Source organism: Glycine max, chromosome 12, assembly GCF_000004515.6.
Source record: "Glycine max cultivar Williams 82 chromosome 12, Glycine_max_v4.0, whole genome shotgun sequence".
NCBI classification, from domain to species: Eukaryota; Viridiplantae; Streptophyta; class Magnoliopsida; order Fabales; family Fabaceae; genus Glycine; species Glycine max.
Genome location: NC_038248.2, coordinates 35,128,082 through 35,146,837, shown reverse-complemented (window position 1 = coordinate 35,146,837; position 18,756 = coordinate 35,128,082). Strand labels below are relative to the sequence as shown.

The window sequence follows — 18,756 nt, the reverse complement described above, 5'->3', positions numbered from 1 at the left end:
AACGGATTGACATCTTAAGAATCTATTCTATGTTAATTACAATTTTAGGCCATAACCATCCAGCTGTTGGAGTCTTCTGTTTCTGATTTTGACCATTGTCTGCGACCCATGGAATAGTCATCATCATGTGGTTATTCTAGTCATCTTTCATATTGCTCGTGGAAAACATTCACTTACATTGAATTGATTGACGATATAAATTGAAAATTAATAAAAAAGAAGTTTGAGCATAAAGTAAACCAAAGCATTAAGTATTTTGATTCTCATAAGTTGATTACGTTCACACGCAAAGGTGAAAAAAGCTAGCCACAACAATTTCACTTTCACAGTTCACTAATTATTAATCTTTTATTTATTAATTTCTTTTACTGTGAAAGTTTTATTGCCGACAGGTTAGACCACATTTCTAAGCTTGTGCAGATTTGCCCACATATTGCCTGCAGAAACTTCTTCGTCAGCTTAATTAAATATACCAATTTGCATAAAACAAATAGATTAATTATAAAAAAATGAAATATATTATATCAGGGTTAAGTTATCAATTAGACAGATATAAGACTTTGAAAAGAGGTACGGTATAGTTTTATGTTTTACATCTCTCGTATTTGAAAGTCTGTAACAACATTAAATTTCTTACATTTAAAAATATGCAAAAAAAAATTAAAATTTATATAAAAAAAACACTCCCTATAAATTAAAAAATATAAGATCTTTTTAATTAATGGCTTTGTAATACTGATTAAGAATTTATTAAATAACTTTTTTTATTAAAAAAAATGTTTAGGTGTTCATATTTAAAAATCACAGTGAAATGATTAATAAAAATTACTGTTAATTCCTTAATTAGTACTATATATTGATTAACATTGACGATTATATAATTAAGTGTATAAAAAGTATAAAAATGTATATAATGTACGTAGCTAGGTAATATTATTCGTTTAAGGTTGTCACTATTATGAACACTTAACGATTAACAAGTTCAGCATATTAAATAATTGAGGTTTTTTAGTATATTAATAGAGGTTTGATTTTTAGTAATGTTTATAGGAAAAAAATTGTTCAAAAAGACAAAATTTATTCCAATAAACTGTATCTAAAATATTAAAAACTATGAGCATTAAACTTTTGGTCAAGCTGCTGTTGGATTGACTTTGATTCTGCACAGCTGAGAGCAAAAGGTTCCTTTTGATTTTCAACTTGTCACCTCTCATAATCATTTTTCTCGGGACTGGCTGCACCTCACAAAACCTTGATCGACTCTTTTATTTTTCTGTTGTTGTTGGTATTGTTGAATGAAAACCTAGCTTGACTCCTTTGATTAACATGCAGAAGAAGACACATTCGATCTGCCCTGAGATTGCAAAAACTATAATTAATGCACAACCTGTAGCCTCTAGGTTTTAGGCAAACGTTAATATAATAGTATCTTGTTGTGGAGCTAACTCGAGTCAAGGACTAACTCGTAAGTAAAATTGATTAACAAGATATAATTAGAATTAAAAATATTTAATACTCACATGGTCACTTAAAAAAGTACGTAACTTTTATGTTTTAACCTTAATGTTTCATGACTTAATTTCATAGTCATGACTCGCTCTTCTAACTCTTTCTAATAAAAACTCTCACCTGATGCACTCTTTATGAGTGACTTCTTAATAAACTTTTCTCATGGTATAAAAATTACACTAACACAACATAATAAGAGAACTTATAAAATAAAGTAATTATATGTTAATACACTAAATAACTTAATAAAGTAAGATAATATAATTGTTGTATCCTATTTTAACCTCCAAATAACCCGTAAACATATTGTTCATTAAAAGTCGTGTAAACATTCCACTTTAAAAATTCCTTTTAAGAATGAGTTTGATCATGTGAAATAAAATAAAAGGAAAAAAAATTCTCTCGAATTAAAATAATATAATAAAGGTGTGAGATTTACATAAAATTTTGAAATTTTTTTCTTATTTTTTTATAATTTGAACACAAACAAATCAAGGGTAAATCTCCAATAAGTATTTTCAATCAATGGTCGACCTTTTTAATTTTTATTTTGAGCCTGATTCATTTTTATTTTTTTTTTCTTTTCTTTTGATATTTAATTTTTCAATCTAAGGTCGTGACTTTAATGTTATATTGTTGGTTATTGTTTCCTTCACTTCTCAAGTTCCTTCCAACATTCTTTCTAAAAATATTTTTTTTATCTTCCTGATTGATCATTCTGGAAGACAAAAAGGAAATACATTCCAAAATATAATTTTACATTTTAAATTGATTATTCTGAAAGGAAAAAAGAGAGTGCAGGAAGCAATTGAGAAGTGCAAGAAGCAATAGCCTATATTGTTATGGGTCTTGTTTTGGGCCTTTTTCTTCGTCTAGTTTCAGATTTAGGGATTTTCTTCTTACATCATACATAATTCTTTTACACCCAATATTTTTTAAAAATTCTAAAGTTACCCCTGTTACTTCTTCTTCGCTTGTTGGTTCTTTTTTTTCTTCATACATCATTCATTTTCATTTCCTTTTGGTTGAGCTCCTCCTTCTGTGTTGTGGCCGGTTTGGTTGAGGTGAACTGTCACAGTGGTTCGTTCGTAATTCATGGTTGTCGCTGTGTGTGTTGCAGTATAATGGCAAAAGAGGTTAGTTTTTTTCGCCTACAACTTCAACTTTGATCTGTGTGAATCCGTAATAAACCTATGGATTGACAATCTGTAATAAACATACAGATTGACAATTCGTAATAAACATACAAATTGTCAATTCGTATAACCTAAAAAACTTTTAAAAATTAAATAAATCTATTTTTAATGTTTTTTTTTATAAATTTAGTTATATTTTTTAATATATTTGTATGAATATTATTACATTAACTAGTTTATGCAAGTGTATAAAATATGAAAATTTAGATATAAATTTTCATATATATGCTTATCACTTTCAATATAATATATTAGTATATGCAGTAAAAAAAAAAATTGTGTGATAGTATATGTTAAAAAACATATTTATTGATATATCTACATAATTATCTAGTGTAGAAGATTTTAAAATAAATTTTAACATGGAAGTTTTTTAAAATAAATAGATTTATTTATGAATAATTAGAATTATGTTTGGTGTCATTAGTTTGTCATTGAATTTTTTTTAATGTTTTGTTAAAATGGACAAAGATTAGTGGATATATGAAAACATAATGTCTGAAGAAGTTAATATGAATAAAGACAGTAGAGAGGAACCTGGTGTGTTTGAAAATATTGATTGTTCTAATGTCTTCAATGCTTCTCAGGTATTGATATGATTTTGTATTTAGTTAAAGTAAATGAATGTTCCTTGAAGACTAAACATGTATTATCCTTTTTGTAGGTGTTTGCTACCCGTGATAATATTTTGCATTAGGCTCACTTTGTTGCGTATAATATTGGTTTTGTGGTTGTGATAATGAGGTCAGACACAAATACTAGAAAGAGAGGAAGGACCTCCTTTGTTTTAATTGGTTGTGAGAGGAGTGAAAAATATAAAGCATACAAGAAAGGTTTAGTACGAACGATGGCTGATAGTAAAAAATGTGGGTGTCCCTTTAAGTTGCAAGCGAAACCAATCTTGGGAGGTGAAAGGTGGATGGTGACGTTAATATGTGAGACTCATAATCATGCATTGGTTAAGTCATTCATTGGACATGCATATGTTGGTCAATTGACTGAGATGAGAAGATTATTATTGGTGATATGACAAAGTCAATGATCAAACCAAAGAATATTCTTCTCACTTTGAAGGAGCACAATGTCAACAGTTTTACAACAATGAAACAAGTATACAATGCAAGATATGCATATCGTTCTTCTACAAGAGATAGTAATAGTGAAATGCAACAACTAATGAAACTTCTTAAACACGATCAGTATATTCATTGGTATAGACTGAAGGATGAAGATGTTGTATGTGATACATTTTGAACTCATCGAGATGCAGTGAAATTAAGCAATGCTTGTAATTTGGTATTTCTCATAAATAGTATCTACAAAACAAATAAATACAAACTGCCTTTACTTGACATTATGGGTATGACACCTACTGAGATGACATTTTCAACTGCATTTGCCTATTTGGATGGAGAACGTATAAATAATGTTGTTTGGACTCTAGAACAGTTTCAAGGTATTTTCTGAGACATGATGTAATCCCTCAAGTTATTGTTACAGACAAAGATTCAACATTAATGAATTTAGTGAAAATTGTTTTCCTTGAGGAAACTAACTTCTTGTGTCGATTTCATATTGATAAAAATGTGAAGGCAAAATGTAAAACTCTTGTGGGTTAAAATAGTGCATGAGATTATGTCATGGAAGCATGACATAGTTTGGTGGATTGTCCTTCTGAGCTAGAGTTCGATAACTGGCTTATGAAGTTTGAAATTGTTTGCTCACCATGACCAATATTTGTTGATTATGTCAAACAAACATGATTGATTCCCAATAAGCAAAAATTTGTTAAAGCTTGGGAATAAGGTGATGCATCTAGGAAGCATAACAACTAACAGGTATGAAAATTATAAATGTATATTGGTTTTAATAACAACACATCAATGGATAAAAATATTTGTTTGTGTTTTTGAAATGTAGGGTTGAGTTTGCGCATTGGCCCTTAAAGAGGCTACTGCAGAATAGCCTTGAAGACCTATGTAGTGTTTGGAAAGTCATGAACAACATGATTACTCTGCAACACACTGAAATTGAGGCATCTTTTGGGACAAGCACACATGTGGTCGAACATATTTTTAAAGTCACCTTATACAAGAGACTAATTGGCATGGTATCAAAGTATACGTTAAACCAAATTGTTGTTAAGTATGTGCGAGTGAATCATGTTGGCATTAACAGTTCTCGTTATGCATGTATAATGAGAATTACTCATGGTCTTCCATGTGTATATGAGCTAGCTAGATATGTTCTTGGTAGCATACCACTTGACACAATCCATATGTTTTGGTGGAGGCTAAGTTTTTCAGACCAAGGTTTATCTGAGTTCGAAGTTTGCATAATTGAAGAGATGGAAGTCATATCCAAGTGGTTTGAATAGCTTGATGTATGTGGAAAAGTGACTTTAAAGAGTAAACTTCGAGAAATTGTCTACCCTAATCTAAATTCTATGTGTGCTCCTCCTAAAAAGGTAAATGAAAAAGGTGCTCAAAAGAAACATATGACCAAACAACAAAGATCAACGAAGTGTGATCTGTCATACTAAGAGTATGTGGATGCATTACATTCGATGCAAAATAGCAATTCCACACTAAAATATTCTGCATCATCATCTGAACAAACAAAACCGAAGAGGAAGATGCCAATGTTGGATCAATTTCATCCATGTATTTATGATTTCATTAAAAACATTGTCGATGTCAAAACTGATGCTAATTGTGGATATTGTGTAATTGTTGCCTTATTAGGTATAGGCAAAGATTCATGGTCTTTGGTTCGTAATCATTTGCTGAAAGAATTTGCACAATGGTCTGATGAGTATATACACTTGCTTGGTGGCATAGACGAATAAAAGGAGTTAAAGCAATTGCTACTTGTTGATGGATTATCCATGGTATATAAGTTTTTTGTTACATATTCATGGATAAATATTTTTTTTAATAATACTGATTGAAATTATTACATGTAGGTAACCATGGATGAATATTACCAATATGGGTTATGTGATTGCATCAAGGTATAACGTCATCCTTGTTTCTTTTTCTCTCCAACAAAGCATGACGTTTTTCTCTCTTAAAAGTCAACCACCAAGGATAGTTTTGTTCATCGCATTACATGTATTGGTCATGTGTATGACAATCATTTTGTTTAGGTATAACAATGACCATCCTATTTGTTAAAATTTTTATTATAACATGTGTTATGAAGATTTGAATGTGTATTTATCTTTCTAACAAGTATTTCTAAGAGATGGTTGTTCATTGCTGCCAACAGCTTTGTTATGGTCAACACATAGTCATTATCAAGCAAAACAGTGGCCTACTCCTTATATTAGTCTGCACTAGTATACTAATTACATGAGGTTGACCACACAATATCTTGATTTAGGAGAAGATTAAACCTTTTGTTTTTGTTTGGACAATGTTTGTAACTTACATAGTTGTGACAACATGGATAATGCATGTAATGTGGTAATTAATGTGTCTTTGAATGGACGTTCATATAATTAATTTTGAAGTATCATTGAGTTGTTGAAATATTCATATTAAAAAAAAAAGGAAGGTTTACCAAAGATAAAAGAAAGAGTAAGTGCTCTAAGTTTTCAAGCAAAAACTAATACAATTTTATCACTTACCAAGTATGGTACGTGTACCAATTTTTTTTAATAAAAAAGTATGATAAAGAAATAGACTTATAGACAAAGCAAAAGCAAATAACAATGTATTTGTATTTTTCTAGTATGATTAAGGATTCATAGATACAGGACATTAAACAACTTTTAATTTATAAGTTAATATTTTAATTACTTATTTTAGGGTTTAGGGTTTATGGTTTAGGGGTTTAGGGTTTAACATAATCTATTTAGCCGAAGAACATAATATTGAAATACTACATAAATGAAAATGAAAACCATAGTGATGATATACATAGTCAATCCAATAAAAAAAAAAGATTAAACAATGTCCAGAAAATAATAAAATGAACTCAAATTCTCTGAATGCATGATGGTCGCCATAAGGTATCCAACACATAACATCTGGAGTCAACCTATCCAAGCGCTTACGATAGGTCGTCATTGGTAATGCCTTTCCACCCTTCTAGTGACAAACACGTGATTTCCTCTCATGGTAATTCTAATCATAAATAATAGACACAATTGTAGGGAACTGTTTGTAGATCCAAGACTGCACACAAATAAAAATTCTAATCAATAGTACATAAAAAGTTTAAAACATATAACAATGATAAAAATCATTATAATTACCTATAACAGAGTGATATATCCTGCAATATGTTTTATCATATGCTTGAACGCAACATTCAGATTGTCATACATATGGACTAGTGCAGCCACTCCCCATGAATAGCCTTCAAATTGGCTGAGGTCACGCAATGCGTCCAAGAATACCACATTGATGTGTATGACACTCTTGTTAGCAAAGAGTGTGTAACCTACTAGATGCAATAAATATACTAGGGTTCACTGTCTTGTGTCACATTTGCTACGATAAACGTCTCGCAGCCAGGCTAGGCGAACATATGCCCCTCTACATTGCTCAATCTCATCTTTTTCTTTTTGTCTACTGACTTCAAGCAACTCAACTAACAAGTCAATAACTTCCTCTACATCAATACCATAAAAGGTATGGAAGGCACTTGTAATGGGAAGATATAATAAGGATGTCACATCATCGAGGGTTATAGTCAGCTCTCCTATCGGTAGATGGAAACTACTAATTTCCTTGTGCCACCTCTCAACAAAAGTAGATAAAAGTCCCTTGTCACCATTCTCCAACGAACATGTAATCAGATAACTTAATCCTGTAGTAGCCATTATTCCTTCAATCTCAGGTGCAAACCTTCCAAATTTCTTTACCTTCCTCCCATAAAAGGTCAAATTCAACTCAATACATTTATGCAAATAATTAAAATTAATTAGGTAAATTAAAATGATAAATAGTTGTTCAAATATGATATAATTAAACAAATAATTATCTCTCGTGCCCAAACTTGGCTATTACATGATCAACATATGACGTCAACATTGATGTATCATGGGATCCGCCTAGAAAACCCTTTGTATCAGCACCTACATGATTCGTAACTGGCTCCCGAGGCTCCTCATGAACCTCGTCAGCAGCATGATCCACATGCTCAACATCCACAACAACAGTTGTAGCTACCCATTGTCTACGTGCCGATGTTCTCGGCCTTCAACGCTGATGGGCTTCTTCCTTATCACCAGCAACATGTCTTCCTAAGGCTCTTCCTAAAACTCTACCTAAAATCCGACACAATCCTCTGATTCTAACTATAATCTACAAATTTGCACATTGATATCAATTAATGTGATCGTTCAATAATAGTTGAGTTTCATATTTCATAACAATTTTTTTTTCACTATTACTCAAAAACTAACTAACAAATTCACAAATAAATCTTCTAAAATCCTACTATATTATTAAATGTAGTATATTTTAACAAACGTAATTACAAAAATTTCAATTAACATTAAATGATCAATCTAGCAAACTAAAATATATCATCAAAATCAAACTACAATTTTATTTTAAAAATGTTATAAAATACTATTTAATAATTCATAAATAAATTTTTTAATTATTTTATGAATAATTATTTTAATAATTTTATATATTTATAAATCAATTTATTACACAAATATATCAATAAAAAAAATTTCATATACAATATTACCTTTTTTAACTAAAATTTAAAATATATACATTATAAAAATTTGGAATTTTTGTTATTTAAATATTTTATAAATAAATATTTTAAATATATAAAAGTATTAAAATTGTTATTTATAAAATAATTAAACAACAAAAAAAATTATACATTGATTTTTAAATAAACAAAATTATTAAATAAAAAAACTATTTGATATAAACAAAAATAGTTAATTAAATAAAAAATATTTAAAATTAACAACAATAGTTATTTATAAAATAATTAAATAACAAAAAAATTTAAACGTTGACTTTTAAATAAATAAATTTATTAAATAAAAAAATTATTTAAAATTAACAAAAATACAGATTGGTAATCCGTATGATTTAACGCAATAAAAAACAAAGATGTATGGACAGGGATACTCATGGTGAGGACACACGATAGAATGGAAGAATGTAGGTTGATTACGATGGGTGGAGGGATGAACTTGCGGCACAGCAGGGAGGGGAAGGAGACGTTAATGGTGTTTGGTGTCGTAGCGCAATAGAGAGGAGAAGAAGGTGCCAATGGCGTGAGTGATTGGTGAGGGGAGGGATGGTTTAATTGATTTTTAATTGGAGGGTAATTTGATCTTTTCACTACATTTGCTGGGAGTAGAAGAAGTTATGTTGGGTGCAGGAAGAATAACCCTTAGATCTATTTATATATAGTATCGATAAGTTACTTGTGGGCTTCAGACTAAAGGTCTTCTTAACTTTCTTCAAATTTAGGCCTATGAAATTGTCTTTCACAGATTCTATAGCCCATTGATCTCTAAACCTACGGTTGAATAAATGTCAATTCTCGTTCTAAAAATTTATTGCATTTAAAAAATCACGAATGTTAGTGTAATTGTAAATGATGACTTTGCAAGTACACAAATATATGAAGCCACAAATTCGGATCTGATTTTCCTTTTTATGCTTGGTCTTGTACATCACATTTCCTTGGAAGAAAAGCTAACTTATTTTTCTTTTTCCTACAAAAGTATTTACACTTATCCTTATCTTTTTATTTTACTATTACAAGTCTTACCCAAGTCAAATAATAATAAAAAAACTCACACACTAATTAGCTACTTCATAACCATTGTAATGTCTAAGCCTCTCTCATTTTTTTTTTCATTTCCTACTTGTTTCCTAAGTTTTTGGAAGAAAAACTCATAGCAAAGGTCAAAGTGGTTCATTTTTTATTTTTCCATTTCTTCTTCACTTTTCCTTCCTTCTTTATTTTTTTCATTTTTTCTTTCATTTCTTCGTTTCAATTTATTCTCACTTTGTAATCTTGGTGGGTTCAAAATTTATTTTTGGTGGTGGAAAATGGTAAAGGTGTAAGCTTGGAAGAAAAAGTTCTCAAAAACCTCATTGTTTGTGGTTGTGCTAAAGATTGGTAAGGAAATCTATTTTTTTTCTTGTGTTTATGTCATGTTCTATATTGGGATTGAATGATAATGATTGTGTAAATTAGAGTTTTGCTGAAAAGTTGTGATTTTGGTGAGTTTTGAGTTGATACAAAAGCTTGTTGATAACTAGTGATGCTACTTGAGCATTTTCATACTGAACATGTGTTGAAGAAATATGCATAACTTGAGTTCTAGTTATCTTTTTTTGTTGATTTTTGTCTCATTGGAAAGTTGACTCAAAACAATATTGAAAGGACTCAATATTCATGTTAAAACACTGAGAAATGAGTGATTTATACTCTGTGCAAGTTGGTCCTGTTGCTGGAAAAATGTTGACTGAGTTATGTTGCATGATTTGCATTTTGGAACGAGTTTGATTATATTTAAAAACTACACATCTTAAGATTTCTTTAAATATAAAATATGATTATTTTCAATAAGTTTTAAATTGTATATAATTTTTATATGCTTGATGTGAAATGATTTTAGCTTGCATTGACTTCTCAAACTATTTATAAAAGAAAAATGGTTTAAAATAGTGTATCTTATGTTTTTGAGTGATTCCAAAGAATTTAAAACCTAGACTCATTTATCTTTAGTGTGATATAAAATTAGTTGCATAAATATTTCAAAGAATTAGAATTATACACTAATCTTGTTGGTTGTTTTGTTTGTCAATATTGTGAAACAATCTAACTTTTGTTTGTCAATATTGTGAAACTATCTAATTTTTGTAGATTTTTGTTTGATAAGTAAATTTTTCTATTCTGAAAATAGGCTTAATTATATTTCCATCAAGGTATAGCAGGATCTAAATGAAAATTATTTAAGGTATAAAATGTTAATACCTTTCAGCTGTTATTGCAAAGTAAATTTCAAAATGAATTTGCATAGTTCTATAAATAGAATTGAGTATTTTGATGTAAATGATTTTCAAACTTGATTTATATATGTATGTGAGTAAATTGAAATGTGTTCTTGCTGAATATAATAGATATCATAATAAACTTAACATAACTATAAGTCCTTATGAATAAAATACATCATTGACTTAATAATTGTGTAAATTGTATGAAAGTTATGATGTTGTTGATGGGTTATGAATTTGATGAGTATATGATGATGTTATTATCTTATAAATAAGAAGAAGTGAAAATTGAAACTTTAAGATTTTAAGATATTGAAGAGACGTGGGGTTTCCCTATAGTCTTGTTGAGAGGACCTTGTCCTATGAAAGGACTTGTCACCCTCTGAAAATTCATTTAGGGATTTCGTAGAGTTCCAGTGAGAGGATCTTGTACAATGAAAGGACATGTCGCTCTCCAAAATTCTTGTCGGTGTTTCGTAGAGTCCTATTGAGTAGACCTTGTCTGGTCAAAGGACATGCTGCCCTTCAGAACAACCATTTTTCTGGATGCTTCGTAGAGTCCTGATGAGTGGAGCTAGTTTTGTGAAAGAACATGTCGTTCTCCGATGGTACCATTGATTTGGCATATCCACAAAGTCCTCCTGAGAGGACATGTTTTTCTTTGGATAAAACTGTACAATATTGCCTATTGACCCTATGAAAGGGTAAGCTTTGTTTTATGTCCTTATAAAAAGTTATAATGAAAGATGTAATAATTTATAAGTTCCTCTGAGAGAGAAAGAGTTAAAATCTTTAACCACCATAAACAATAATGATTTAAGTTGGTGTGAGAGGGAAAAATTAAAAGGTGTTAAATAATTATTGAATTTCAAAACTAAGCTTGTATTTGTTGTTTGACTTGTAAAAATATGTTTTCTTATTTCTTTAATATGAGAATTTCTTAAATTAATATGTTGCATGAATTTTTCTTATATATATATATGTTTTATCTATTGGTTAGCTTATCCTTGCATTGTTTGTATGTGTGTGTGACTACAATGATTGTGGCGTTCACATGAGCAGATGGCGGGAACTTTTCTCTGTGGAGCTACGCCCTACCATCCAAGGCCCTAAGCAAGGATGGATGTTTCTTCTTGATGTGTCGGCTTTTGTTATGACGAGTTACTTTTGATACGTTATGTTCCCGATGGTACTGTTGTGATGACCCATCCCCTTGAATTATCGTGACATTCGAGGAAATGATGCGTACTCTTGGACATACCCCCATATGTGATTCCACATAGGACTAGTGATGCTCGTGATTATGGGGGTTTGTTTCTTCGATGTGGACGTGGTCGTGGCTTTGGTCGTGAATGTGGCGGGTTTGGTGGCCCTGTTGGCAATGGAGGGCCATCTTTTCCTCCTCATTGCCCTTAATGGGCAATGACTCTATGTACTTTTTTTTTGTTAGCGGGCCAGTGTTAGGTAGTGAGTCTTTGTATTCCATTTTCCTTTTATTGTATTATATACAATAGATGGTACACTAATGATTGTATCCCTCTTTGAGATACTCTTTACTTCATGACATGTATATATCTAGATAGGCATGAGGTAGATGTCATCTCGTCTAGTACTCTTAGGATATGGATGTCTGTTGTGTAAAATAGGTTTATGCATGTTTAGTTATTCATATCTTTGCGTTGCCATTAATCAATGTGACAAAAAAAATTAACTCACAATTTATTAATTAAATTAATTAAGAGTTTAATTGGAACTAAAATGAAGTAATAACTTTAGTAACATATCGGGGTGTCACATAACCAAATTGTTTTGTAAGCTATCAAACCGATCACAAATAAAAAATCGCAAAAACAAAAAAATTGTATACTTCTTGCAGTTTGATAGGATTTTTGGATCTTATTATAAAAAATCGAACCAAACTGAACAAGCTGCATATATATTATAACTATATTATTTTTATTCTAATAATTAATAATGAGTATTAAAGAATTTATTACTTTTCTTTTGCTTTATATTCAAGATGTATATTTTACTTTCATATGTTAAAAAATGATGTAATAATATTTTTTAAAAATAATATTAAATATAAAGTGATACACAAATTACTATTGTGTTACGAAAAGAGTTGATAATATCATTTTATATGAATGCTAAATAAAAGTGAAAATAATAATTTTCGACTAAAAATGAAAACAAAATTTTTAAAAATAAAATTCATTTTAAAAATAATATAACATAATAATTATATAAGTTTAGTTGATAGATTTTAAATTATAATAATAAATTAAAAAAATGAAAAACTAATCAAGTCGAATTGAATCAAATCACAAAATATTGATTTAATTCAGATTTAGTATTATGTGGAAACTAAACCGTATTTCTATTTTATATTTAATTTGGATAACTTTTTTATCTAAAAATTAAATCAAATTGTATCACAAATGCCTTTATTAGTTAGAAATTCTTCTTTGATGTAAAATTTTAGGATAAGTCTTCTTTGACATGACTTAAAGTAAAAAATACTATAAACGGTAAGAATATTATGTTTTAATAATGTGGTTAATGAATATTTAAATTTATGTATTTGTTATTATGCATTTATTTATTACATTCATAAATGTTAATTTTTTAAAATAAAAATAGTACTATTAGATTAGAATCATAGACAGAATAAAATATAAGCCTTTTCAAAGTAGAGACAGTTCTCACGTTGACATCCACGCTTTTCGTTAATACACACTACAATTAAAAAAAAGTTAGTCATAGTAGTAGCTTGTGTAGTTTTGTTCTTATCGATCTGAACAGGATTGATAACATAGTTGAAAAAATAAATAAAAACCAAAAATGAGTTAAACAGTACTCATTTAGTCCTAAAATAATTATGGTGAATAAGTTTTTTATGAATAATTTTTTTTACCCAAGTTAAGAAAAAATAATAATTTTATAAGAAAAAAATAATAAATCAATAAAAATAATAATTAATATTATATTAAAAAAATCAAAATAATAATTATTTTAAGATAATTTTTTTCTCTTCTTACTAGGAAGAATTAGGAACTACTACTCCTATGTTCACCACCTCGAAGAAGAAAATAAAATCATGACTTTCTGCGCTGCATCGATGTTGTGTCCCCGTGACAAGTTGATTGTTAGAATAAAAACATTAAGCATATAAAGCGAGTTATCGTTATCTGTTATCACTTTTCTCTTTTTTCCGATTCCGATTCCGATTCCAATGCAGAGATCTGGTTATGGATCCGACGGAATATACAGTTCTCTCAGACCCAAAGCTCTCACTCGTTTCTCATCTTTTCAGCAAACTCTTCAGAAACACTTTCATTCGCGGAGCTCAAGTTGTTAACAGTTAAAGTCGCTCACGGCCTTCTTCGTCTCGGAATGACGAAAAACGACGTCGTTCTCTTCCTCGCCCCCAACGACTCCAAACCCTAACTCGTTATCACCGTCGACGAATTGTGGGACAAACTTGAACAATTCCCACGCATTTGGAGGGAGAGGTTGTCATAGCCCTTCATTGAATGAAAATTTCAGAAGCCAGCGTAATAATGGTTTCTCATTTTATTGCATTTGGAGCTTTGACCATTAGCAGTGGAACTTATTTCCAAGGCTGGATAGGTTATGTACATATGTTTTAATATTGTGCTTGAATCTGCCTGTTCTGCTTTTATACAATTATACATTTCCCTGGCTCTTTCTTGTCTATAAAACACTGATTAGTTTAAGTTTAGCGGCGCTTGATATTGTCTTGTAGGGATAAATTCGGAAGCAGCACAGACTAGAACAAAATTGGTTCTGTCGTGACCTTAAACATGTTAGTTGTATATGATAAAAGTAAAAAGGACATGGTCTGGATTCTAAAATGTACACTCTAGTTTGTTGAAAACAGACTACTATCTTGTTATAGTGTTCTTGTTAGGCTGCTTTATGTATAGCAGAAATGGGTTTGCAGTTATTAGTATAAAGGTTTTCAGGTATGAAATCCAACTGTCATTTCAAGGGTGAATGCACAATTTGTCTGGCATGTCGTAATGCATGCATGGGCACATGTCTGAAATCTCAATGAAATTCCCCGTTTAGAAAGATAATCTGTTACTTTGGTAGTTTGGTGCATTAATATATCATAAACCCCAAATTGTATTAGAAAGTCAAGTTTGGTAACTTCGGTGCATAATGCTTTTGCTGCTCTGCATTGTGTAATTATTTGTGTTTATAACCTTCTGGTTATTCTTGGTGATGAACATTTTTGGCGAAGGGTTTTCACCGTACTGGATTATTTGCTATTTCCCTCATTGTTCCAACTAGGTTGCGCCAGCAGAACTTGAAGGGCTTCTGGTTTCTCGCTCTGAAATACTTGATGCTGTTGTCATTCCGTAAGTTTCACATACATGATCATCATTATTTAATTATGTGTACAAAAGAAATACTTATACAACTCATGTTATTAGTATTTGGAATTCATAGTTGAATTCAATTCTGTAGATATCCTGATGCTGAAGTTGGCGAGGTTCCAGTTGCCTATGTCTTTCGTTCACCCAATAGTTCACTAACAGAGGAAGGCGATCAAAAATTTGCTAAGCAGGTAAGAGAAAAATAAACAACGAGCTTGGTTTGTGGCTTGCATTCATGAAATTATAAGATCTTTGATCTTTGCTAAGACACAGAACAAACTAAATGGGTTTCTAAAAATAAAGTTCACAGATTAAAAATAAAATGCATGTTTTCACTGCAGGTCATTTATCACATTTAAACGACTTTTTGTGTTGTTCAGTTGACACTCATTTTTTGTATTTGTTTGCAGGTAGCGCCTTTCAAAAGATTACTAAGAGTGACATTCATCAATGCTGTTCCTAAGACAGCATCGGGAAAATTCTTCAAAGGGAGCTTATTGAGAAAGTAAGATCCAAAATATGATGATATCAGGATGTATTTTTTTTTTTTCAAAACCATTTGGGGGTTTAATAAATTCTGAAGTAGAATGCAAGTCCAGAGCAAATCTGAAAAGGTATGCTGGTTGCCATAGTGGATCAAATTTGTATCCGGCTGGAAACAAATGCTCACTGAAAATACTTGTATTTTGGGAAAAATACAAGTCTTACATCGGCTAAAAATAAAGACAAGTTAGAATATATAAGTGAGAGACAATCCTTACCTATAAAGCTAGCTTTTAAAGTTGAATTAAACTTACTCTCACATTTTAAGAGCTATACTAGCCAATACTTGCTTGACTAAGGAATACTCAATTTTACTCCTATGTCTTGACTTCTCACAGGAAGTCAAAGGTCCTAATAAGAGACTCTAGTACTCTTTAATGGTCTTTTATTGGTTGATATTTGTGCCAAATTAGCTGGAAAATAATTGCAAAGATGTAGAAATCTGCAGAAGTAACCATTTCATCAAATAAAGAAGGATATGCAATAATTTAACAATGCACACTTCAGTGCTGTGCTGACATTGGTTCAGATTTGAAGCATCATATCCGGCCTTATATAAAGTTTAGTTACACCGCCTTCTCTATATGGTGGTTTGATTTGTCTAAGACTTTACTACCCTCCAGATTTTCTAGATTGTGCATTTTCTTTCTGCTATGCTGCGCTAAGTAGTAGCTATTATAGTTGCTAGCTTCTAGGCGTACTTTTAGGAAGTTTTCTACGAATTGTGCAGAATTCTAGACAGGAGATATATATGGAAGCATGTTACTGGGGTGGTCAGTGTAATTTCAACCATACCCTAAAGAAGCTTTATATCCAACTGAAGCTATGTGCACACGACTTGTTCATATCCAACTGAGAAGCTTTACTGCAGTTACTTTAAATAAATGCATGAGTGTTCTTAGATCGTCAAGCCAAAAGAATTAGGCAATATAGTCTTGTTTCATGCTTAAGCCTGTTCAAATTAATACATGTAAATTGGATTCTCATATCATATCAGTCTGAATTATCACTGACGGGCACTAGGACATAATTAATATGCTCCGATCCCTCACTAGTTTATCTCTTTTTGTCGATCTTTTAGGGAGCGGGAATTGGGTGGGAGTAAATGGGGTTGAGAAGAAGACAAAAGAATTAATAGATTCCAAATAATTAAGATGAGATAGAACTTGATCAGATGTGTATTCAAGAAATTTATTTAATTTAAATCATCAGCTGAAAAGCAACTGAGGGTTCCATCATTTTTCTTCTTTCCTGAATATATACAAGGGAGTACTGGTACCACTCTTTTCATAAAGTATAGCAAATTAAACAAGTGGTTATAAGAATTAATTAACTTTTGTCCTTTTCATAACTATATAATACGCTTAGATCCATGGGAAGGAAAACAATCAGGAAAAAAAAAAGAAGAATAGGATGAAGTTATAAGACTAGCTCCATGACTTTCTGCAGATGAATTTCAGAGAATCATTCGGCTTTTTTTTTATATCAAATTGGAGCAATTTTTTTTATTTGGGGTCAATTTTAAATAATTATAAAAAAATGAAATAAGATGTAACAGATATTACGATAACTTGTGAATGAAAAGTCGTAACATATGTAACTAAAGTTGTAAAATTTTTTATCAATTCAGTTTAATCTTTTTTTATTTACGACTTCAAAGTTTTATGTATTTTTTATTATTATTATCTTATGACTTTGAAGTCAAAAGTTTAATTTTTTTTATATATATTTTACGACTTTGAAGTTGTATTTTTTTTCTTACATTTTTTATTTTAGGATTTTTATAATGTTGTATATTCTTTTTTTTGTTTTCAATTTTTTAAAAAAATTGTAAATAATTTTTGTTGATTTCATTATTAAATAAATATTTTTAATTTTACTTGTTATTAGTTTTATTTAATATCTTATATATATTTTTTGTATGATTTTATTTAATATGTTATATATTTTTTTAATAATATTTTATTTAAAATATTTTATATAATTTTATAATATTGTTTTATTTAATATATGTTGTATATTTAAAATTTAGATAATTTTTTTTAATAATGTTATTGAATTTTATTTTTTTTGTAAATGAAATAAATAATATAAAATACTAAAATTTTAAAATACTTTTATTAAAAAATTCAAGACATTTAAATGAAAATTACATATTTTTTTTAACATAATCATAATAATTGTTCATACAAATAAGTAAATGGCTAATATAGTTTTTATATTTTATGTATCTCTTTAATTTGTGTTGTTCATTTTATATTAATGTATTATGTTATTTTTAATTTAATAACTACTTTTATTACTAAATTATTATATGTTATTAGTACTAAATTTATTTATACAAAATAAATAATATTATTTCATAAATTATAAGTTAATATTAGTAACAAAAAATTTTAATATTTGTTTTAAAATTGAAGTATTTAAAATAAAACAAATATCCAAAAAAATATATTAAATAACATGTTTTTTTATTTCAGTTACAAAACAAATCAAATTCAATGGCATTACTAAAAAATTATCTAATTTCTAAATATACAAAATATGTTAAATAAAACAATATTCAAAAACTATATAAAATATTTTAAATGAAACAATATTAGAAAATATATAACATATTAAATAAAATTATATAAAAATATATACAAAGATATTAAATAAAACTAATAAGAATTAAAAATAAAAATATTTATTTAATAATTAAATAAATAAAATTATTTATAATTTTTTAAAAAATTTGAAAAGAAAATATAACTAAATAAAAAAATCCTAAAACAAAAAAATTTAAATGTAAACAAAAATATGAGACTTCAAAGTTGTAAAAAGAAATTAAACTTACGATTTCAAAGTTGTAAGATAAATATATATATATATATATGATTTTAAAGTTATAAGTAAAATAAAATTAAATTGAAGTTATAAATTTTTTTATGATTTTAGTTAAAAAATAATAAGTAGTAATAAATATAATAACTTCTAACTCAAAAGTGATAAAATCTGTTATCACTTGTTCCATTTTCAATAATAATTTAAAATTAACTCCGAATGAAAGAAGCATAAAAAATTTACCCCTGATTATAAATGCCGAATCATTCTTTAAAA

At 29.1% G+C, this 18,756-nt stretch overlaps 1 long non-coding RNA gene across 1 annotated transcript; it reads left to right on the top strand.

Annotated features, from left to right (window-relative positions):
* Positions 1-13,752: 13,752 nt before the first annotated feature.
* On the top strand, positions 13,753-16,050 carry LOC100795862 (uncharacterized). The gene is made up of 3 exons (XR_417242.4): positions 13,753-15,093; positions 15,203-15,302; positions 15,522-16,050. It is a non-coding gene; the product is annotated as an uncharacterized lncRNA (long non-coding RNA).
* Positions 16,051-18,756: the final 2,706 nt, after the last annotated feature.